A 7,846-nucleotide genomic window follows, 5' to 3' on the forward strand; every position below is an offset into this window, starting at 1 on the left:
CAGAGACACCTTTTGAGGGATTTCTGCTGGTAGTAACCTATAGCATTTTTTATTTTATTTTTTGAGACCAAGTCTTGCCCTGTCACCCAGGCTGGGGTGCAGTGGTATGATCTTGGATCTTGGCTTACTGCAACCTCCACTTCTCGGGTTCAAGCAATTCTCATTCCTCAGCCTCCTGAGCAGCTGACTATAGTTATCTGCCACCACACCTGACTAATTTTTGTATTTTTAGTAGAGAAGGTGTTTCACTATGTTGGTCAGACTGGTCTCGAATTCCTGACCTCAACTGATCCGCCCACCTCGGCTTCCCAAAGTGCTGGAATTACAGGCGTGAGCCACTGTGCCTGGTGATAGTATTTTTTTAAACTACAAAAAACAATGCACATACGTTTCAGAAAATCCTCAAATTGTGTTTTTCTTCTGCTCTCACACAACAATCATAAATACAGAAGACTTCTGTGACCAAATATTAGCGATTCTCTTCACCACCAATTCTGCAGTAGATACCAGCTGGGTGTCCTCTAATTCAATTCCGGGGTTATCTACCTAGAGATAGTGTGAGATCCCACAGTTGAGGGCTCAGCCCCCAAGGCTGGACCCCATCCCCCACAGTCACAAGGTCAGGCCTCTGGAACTTCTGACTGACCAGCTTCAAGTTGGGGTTTCCATGACCCTCTCTTTGGGTTCGATTAATTTGCTGGGGGCAGATCACAGAACTCAGGGAAACACTTACGTTTACTGGTTTATTATGAAGGATATTAGAAAGGATACAGATGAAGAGATGCCGGGAGCAGTGCCCAGGGAAGGAGCACAGAGATTCCGTGCCCTCTCTGGGTACACCACCCTCTAAGAACCTCCCTGTGTTCAGCTATCTGGAAGCTCTCTGAACCCAGTGTATTTATGGAATCTTCATAGTGTTGGCATTCCTTCCCCCAGGGTATGGGGCGGAACCCTCTCTGGAATGAGGGTCTTAGGAATCACAATCAGAAAGGTGGAGAAAGATTACAGTCCTACCTTGGAGCAGGTGAAAGGAGGGAGAAGGTCAAAGAGTTTCTGTTTCCTGAGGTTGGCCAGGCCCAACAGAGTAACAAAATGACTGTAACATAATCTAGGATTTTTTTTTTATACCTGCCAGTGAAGATGTTCCTTTCAGTTTTGGGGGGTTTTTGTTGCTGTTGTTTGTTTGTTTGTTTTAAGACAGAGTCTCCCTCTGTCACCCAGGCTAGAGTGCAGTGGCACGATCTCAGCTCACTGCAACCTCCACCTCCTGGGTTCAAGCAATTCTCCTGCCTCAGCCTCCCGAGTAGCTGGGATTACAGGCACCCGCCACCACGTCCAGCTAATTTTTGTATTTTTAGTAGAGATGGGTTTCACCATGTTGGCCAGGTTGATTTGGAACTCCTGACCTCAGGTGATCCACCCGCCTCTGCCTCCCAGAGTGCTGGGATTACAGGCGTGAGCCATCGTACCTGGCTGTCCTTTCAGCTTTTAGAGAGAAGGGAGAAAGAGGTAAACTCAGATATGCAGAACCAAACTAATGAAGTTATATCATTCTTTTCTATTTCTGATCAAATAAGTTTCTAAACAGCCATTCCAGGCTCTAATATAACAAGTGTACACAACTTGTATTCTAGCAGTGTGGGGATTCATGTCCATGTCTACAAAACATTCTTCCTCTCCCCAATTTTCCCAATGGCTTACAACTTAATATTTTAAGCACTTATAGAAAATTTCAAGAAATGCAAAAAAAAAAAATAAATAAGAATGCAACCATATCTCAACTATGACAATAATCAACTAATGGCCAATCTAGCTTCCTTCACACTCCTACTCATTTTCCTTGCCCCCAACAACCTAGATTTTTCTCCATCATAGTACTGCAGCTGCAGATATTTTTGTACATATGCTTAAAAGATAAGGACTCCTTTTTTGAACATCATCACACTGCCCCAAAAGCAAAAACAGATGCTTAATATCATCACATATTCAGTGTTCACATTCCCTAATTGTCCTTATAAATGTCCTCCTAAAAATCTTTTCTTGCCTATTGGGAAAAATTAGTCATATTAAAAAATTGTTTGAAAGTTTGTTGTTTGGGGCCAGGTGTGGTGGTGGGCACCTGTAATCCCAGCACTTTGGGAGGCTGAGGCAGGAGAATCGCTTGAACCTGGGAGGCAGAGGTTGCGGTGAGCCGAGATCATGCCATTGCACTCCAGCCTGGGTAACAGAGTGAGACTCTGTCTCAAAAAAAAAAAGGTGTGTTTGAATCTGCATCAAAACAAGGTCCCGGTTGGGCATAGTGGCTCACACCTGTAATCCCAGAACTTTGGAAGGCTGAGGCAGGAGGACCACTAGAGCCCAGGAGTTTGAGACCAGCCTGGGCAACATGGTGAAACCCCATCTCTACCAAAAATACAAAAATTAGCCAGGCATGCTGGTGCATGTCTGTAGTCCCAACTACCTGGAGGCTGAGATGGGAGGATCGCTTGAGCCTGGGAGGCAGAGGTTGCAGTGAGGTATGATCAAGACTATTGCTCCATCCAGCCTGGGCAACAGAGTGAGACCCTATCTCAAACAAACACGCAAGGGCAGGGTGTGGTGGCTCACGCTTGTAATCCCAACACTTTGGGAGGCCAAGGTGGGTGGACCACCTGAGGTCAGGAGTTTGAGACCAGCCTGGCCAACATGGTGAAACCCCCGTCTCTACTAAAAAAAATATGGCCGGGCGCGGTGGCTCACGCTTGTAATCCCAGCACTTTGGGAGGCCGAGGCGGGCGGATCACGAGGTCGGGAGATCGAGGCCATCCTGGCTAACACAGTGAAACCCCGTCTCTACTAAAAAATACAAAAAATTAGCCGGGCGTGGTGGCGGGCGCCTGTAGTCCCAGCTACTCGGAGAGGCTGAGGCAGGAGAATGACGTGAACCCGGGAGGCGGAGCTTGCAGTGAGCCGAGATTGCGCCACTGCACTCCAGCCTGGGCGACAGAGCAAGACTCCGTCTCAAAAAGAAAAAAAAATTAATTAAAAAAAATTAAAAAAAAAATAAAAAGAATAAAAAAAAATTAGCCAGGCCTGGTGGCAGGCACCTGTAATCTCAGCTACTCAGGAGGCTAAGGCAGGAGAATCGCTTGGATCCAGGAGCTGGAGGTTGCAGAGAGCTGAGATCGCGCCATTGCACTCCAGCCTGGGCAACAAGAGTGAAACTCCGTCTCAAACAAACAAACCTCCAAAAAACCAATGTCCATTTATTGTGATAATTAGCATGTCTCTTATGGGCAACATCGTCCTTTTTTAGCCTTTGCCCTCAAATAAAAAAATTGTTATGTAGCAAAAACAACCATTTTCAGATGATGCAAGAGTTCAAAATGCTGGCCTGAAGAAGTCTATGAAAATGTCAAGTCATGCCTTTGCGAGGAGATAGCTACTTGGCATATACCTTTCCCTGAATGATAAAGAAGGAAAGAAAAAATGTACTTCCAGTAAACATATTCATTAGGCACAGAGAGCTGCATATAAACATGATGCTTGCAAAACAAATGCTCTGCAGTAAATGGAATTGAGAAAATAGGTAATAAGTTGCAAATCTGAAAATCACTTATTTATTTCAATGTAAGAGAAGTTTATAAACAGTCAAATCAAAAGGTCTGCTTTTAAAGTTTTACAAATGCTGGTCAGATTAATTAGTCCTTTTTTAAATTTTTAATTCTAAAGTGTTTTAATTTAAGGCTTTTTAATTTTCAGTTTGCTTACACCATTCTTTTGTAAAAGAAAAAAATCACTTTAGATTAAATGAAATTGTAATTAAGACTTCTACTTCCATTTCTCACCTTATGAGCTGATCTTCTGGATCCCCCCCTTAGAAAACAAAGTTCCCTTTTCATTTAAAAATTAAAGAAACTCCTGGGTTAGTATCTAACACATACAAACTAATAATTACCATGTAATAGAAGCAACAGGACAAGCTCACAGTAATATTACAATGCAGGAGGTAAAAACTTGGGCAACATAGAAAGAAGGCTGCCCCGTTTCTTAGTCTGTAGATGGGGACAATAAATAGTAGCTGCCTCATAAGGCTGATTCTGGGATCAGTCAAATGAGATCATGCAAAGCACCCAGCACTGGCTAACACTCAATAAAGAATAGCCATTATGATCATTAAGAAGACATAGGAAGAGACTTTTGTCATTGTCACAGTTTTATCTTGAAAAGGAACTTACTGTATGGTAACATTCTGAGTCAGTTACAAGAGAAAGCAACAAGTGTCCTGCATTGCTGAGGATCCTGCCTCTTCCAAGCTACCCTGCTACATTGTCAAAACACCCTGGGGGAGAAAAGTATCCTATTCAGCCAATGTTAAACTGTTTCCTTTTCTGAAAGTTAGAAATAGATGAAAATAGCATAAGAAATAACTCTGTATATAGTAAGTTCTAGGTAAGACAATATTGTGGTAAGCGAACTAAACAAAGATTAATCTGAAATTGGACTCTGATCCCCAAGTGAACCAGCCGGTGTAGCCCAGTCTTTACTGGACCTGAGGAGGAAAAACAAGCCTGTGTCTATCTCAAGCGTGATCTGGCTAGATATGATCTAAACTTTGAAAAGTGCCTAAGCACATTTCAGATGCGTATTATGTGTTAAATACTAAGCAGGGAGCTCTGAGCTGGGGCAGTGCACCCTGATACTGAGGAACTGACACAGGAAAATGAACACCTAGCATTGTAATTTGGCCTTTTGCTATTTATTTATTTATTTATTTATTTATTTTTGAGACAGAGTCTCGCTCTGTGGCCCAGGTTAGAGTGCAGTGGTGCAATCTCGGCTCACTGCAACCTCCGGCTGCTGGTTCGAGCGATTCTCCTGCTTCAGCCTCCTGAGTATCTGGGATTACAGGCACATGCCCCCACGCCCAGCTAATTTTTGTATTTTTAGTAGAGATTGGGTTTCACCATGTTGGCCAGGCTGGTCTCGAACTCCTGACCTCAGGTGATCCACCTGCCTCGGCCTCCCAAATTGCTGAGATTACAGACATGAGCCACCACGCCCAGCCTATTCTCTCATTTTAGTCAGACAAGTTTCCTTTTCTGTTAGATCTCTCCCCAATAATTGCATAAACCAACCAAATAAATAAGTATGGGAGAGAGGTGGTTATTTATATTATGAAAGCATTCTTCAGTTTAATTCATTGCAGAATCTAAGATCCTTCCCTCCACAGTGTTAAAATCCATAGCCCTCTCAATTACTCTTCCACGCTTTGAGGAAAAGGAAGAGAGGGAGGAGAGATCTCCAATGGAAATTTCCTTGTTAATAACATCTTATGTTTCTCTAAATGTTTTATAGTTTCAAAGCACTTTCAGACTCACTCTGGTATGTTAGTTAGGCCTTGTACAAGATACCATGAATCATATTATACTCAATTAAGAGGTGAGAATAGACAAGGCTCAGAGGTGAAGCAAATATAAATAGTAGTAATTAGTTATATATATATATACATATAACTAATATATATAACATATATATATATATAGAGAGAGAGAGAGAGAGAGAAAGAGAGCGCGCAATTGGTACATGTGAGACCTGAAGCCAAGATTTTTAAACCAAGTCCAGTGGCCAAGAAGCTGAAGCAAGTGGCTCACACTCACTGCCTTGGAGCTGCTGTTTTTCCTCCCTTCCGTGATTTGGTTCTAAGCATCTTCCCTTTTTTTTTTTTCTCAGTTAATTCTGATTCATGCCTTCCCTCATGTAATTAATAAATGGGAAAGACTTGAGTGAACAAATATTCAGCCAACTAGTATTTATTGAGCAACAACTAGAAGCCAGATCTTTGAAGGGTTTTAAACAAAGGAAATGGAATCTCTTGTCATTTAAAAAGACCATAGTAAAACAAATAAAAATAAAAAATAAAAAAAAGACCATACTGAGGACGGTGCAGTGGCTCACGCCTGTAATCCCAGCACGTTGGGAGGCTGAGGTGGGCAGATCGCCTGAGCTCAGGAGTTCGAGACCAGCCTGGGCAATATGGTGAAACTCCATCTCTACTAAAAAATCCACAAATTAACCAGGCATGGTGGCGTGCAACTGTGGTGGTTACAGCTACTCAGAAGGCTGAGGCAGGAGAATCCCTTGAGCCTGGGAGATGGAGGCTGCAGTGAGCTGAGACAGCACCATTGCACTCTAGCCTGTGCAACCAAGCCAGGATTAATAACTTTATTGATATGAACCAATTATCCAAAAATAATATCACATATTAGCCATAGTGGACTCCCCAGCTAGATGTTTTCTGCCTGTGTTTGTAAATCCTGGACATAGTTAAATTTCAAGTGCCTTCAATAAGAAATCAATGGCTTGGAAAACATCTCTGCGCAGTCTTGATAAAATTTCTAATTGTGGTGAAGCCTCATTCCTTAAATTATTTATTCAACACTAACCCATTCTACAAACTTACATCTGCTGGGCTCTGGGAGTAACAAGATGAGTTAGATGCAGCAGTCCCAAATCTACTGGAGACTACAAAGACCAGTACTTGCTCTGAGCTCTCCAGTGGTCCCCAGCCTCTCAGACAGGCCTCACGGGCCCCTCTGCCAGAGGCGGAACCAGCTTCCCTCCGCTCTGCAGCCACACTGGCCTTTTCTTTCATTTCTGAGAACTCTCCTCACTCCCTCCCACTGTGGGCTCTGCAGAAATCCCAGTTCCCTTTGCCTTGAAAGCTCTTGGTCAATTTAGCTCCTCCTCCTTCAGCCCTCAGCTCCTGCCTTGCTGCCCCAATAACCTTTTTCTGACTGCAGATATGGTCAAATCTGGTCTGAAACCCTCTACTACCTTAGACCCCATTACATTTGTAGTTTTACGTGTACACGTGTGATCATTTAATATTTGACGGTTTGATCTCAGGTGCCTACGCTCCTGGAGAGGCAGGGGCTGACTGGTTTTGTTAGATGCCAGTGCCTGGCACACAATAGGACCTCAAGGGATGAAAAACCAACCAACCAAGTCAGGACCCAAGCAACCTGGGCCTCTGTGGAAGGGCAGGATGGCCTGAGTTTGGGTTTCTCTTGAGCTACCTTAAGATCAGGCCTCCTGGCTCCTATCTTAGCCCTTCTAACACTGAATTGTAGAGGTTGTTTGTTCCAAGTCCCCAAGGTACTGTAAGCTCCCAGATAGCAGAAATCCCATTATATTTTAGTGCTGTGGCCCCAGCATCCAGCTGTGCTGTTACTTAGCATGAGATCCACATGAAAACCATTTCGCAACTATTAGCCATTGCCAGTATTAATACTTTCCGGAAGGTGGCACAAAGTGGGGGATGTTATAGACAGCTTCAAAGAAATGTTTAAGCTAGAGTTGACTCTTTAAAAAATACAAGCCATCCCCAACCAAAGATTAAAAATTTAAATACAAAAAAAAAGGAAATTTGCCTACCCCTCATTTGTGAAAACAAAGAAAAAAAAAACACTTAAGGTCTTAACCTTTCTAGGCCTTCACTCTCGCCTCTCCCCGCGCTACACGGGCGAATTCTGGACGTATCTACACAGTCACCGCGGAGTCTGCAATCGCCGCAACGTCCCCTGGCATTTCTTGGCCAGGCTGTAACTTTGGTGACGGTGTATGTAGTTAAATTCCCCGTAGTGCAGCCGGTATTTAGGGTCCTCATTGGCAAAGTTGAGGGTATAAGGAGGGAGGGAGGGGACCTTGGCTTCTTTCCATTCACTGGCATGTTTCCGGGGCACGGTCATCCCACGCTGGGCTCCAGCGCCAGTCCCAAGGCCTCGCCGAACTCCAGCCCCGGAGTGCGCGCGGCCCCGCCCACCGGGCGGCCGAGGTCCCGCCCCTACCTCCCCCGCACCACCTA

At 44.1% G+C, this 7,846-nt stretch overlaps 1 long non-coding RNA gene across 1 annotated transcript in view; it reads right to left on the reverse strand.

Annotated features, from left to right (window-relative positions):
- Positions 1-7,788, reverse strand: part of LOC134732038 (uncharacterized) — a 40,562-nt gene extending 32,774 nt beyond the window's left edge. Inside the window, exon 1 of the long non-coding RNA XR_010114902.1 lies at positions 7,464-7,788. This is a non-coding gene — a long non-coding RNA (uncharacterized lncRNA). The remainder of the gene's footprint in view (positions 1-7,463) is intronic.
- Positions 7,789-7,846: the final 58 nt, after the last annotated feature.

This window comes from Symphalangus syndactylus, chromosome 13 (assembly GCF_028878055.3).
Source record: "Symphalangus syndactylus isolate Jambi chromosome 13, NHGRI_mSymSyn1-v2.1_pri, whole genome shotgun sequence".
In the NCBI taxonomy this organism is placed as follows: Eukaryota; Metazoa; Chordata; class Mammalia; order Primates; family Hylobatidae; genus Symphalangus; species Symphalangus syndactylus.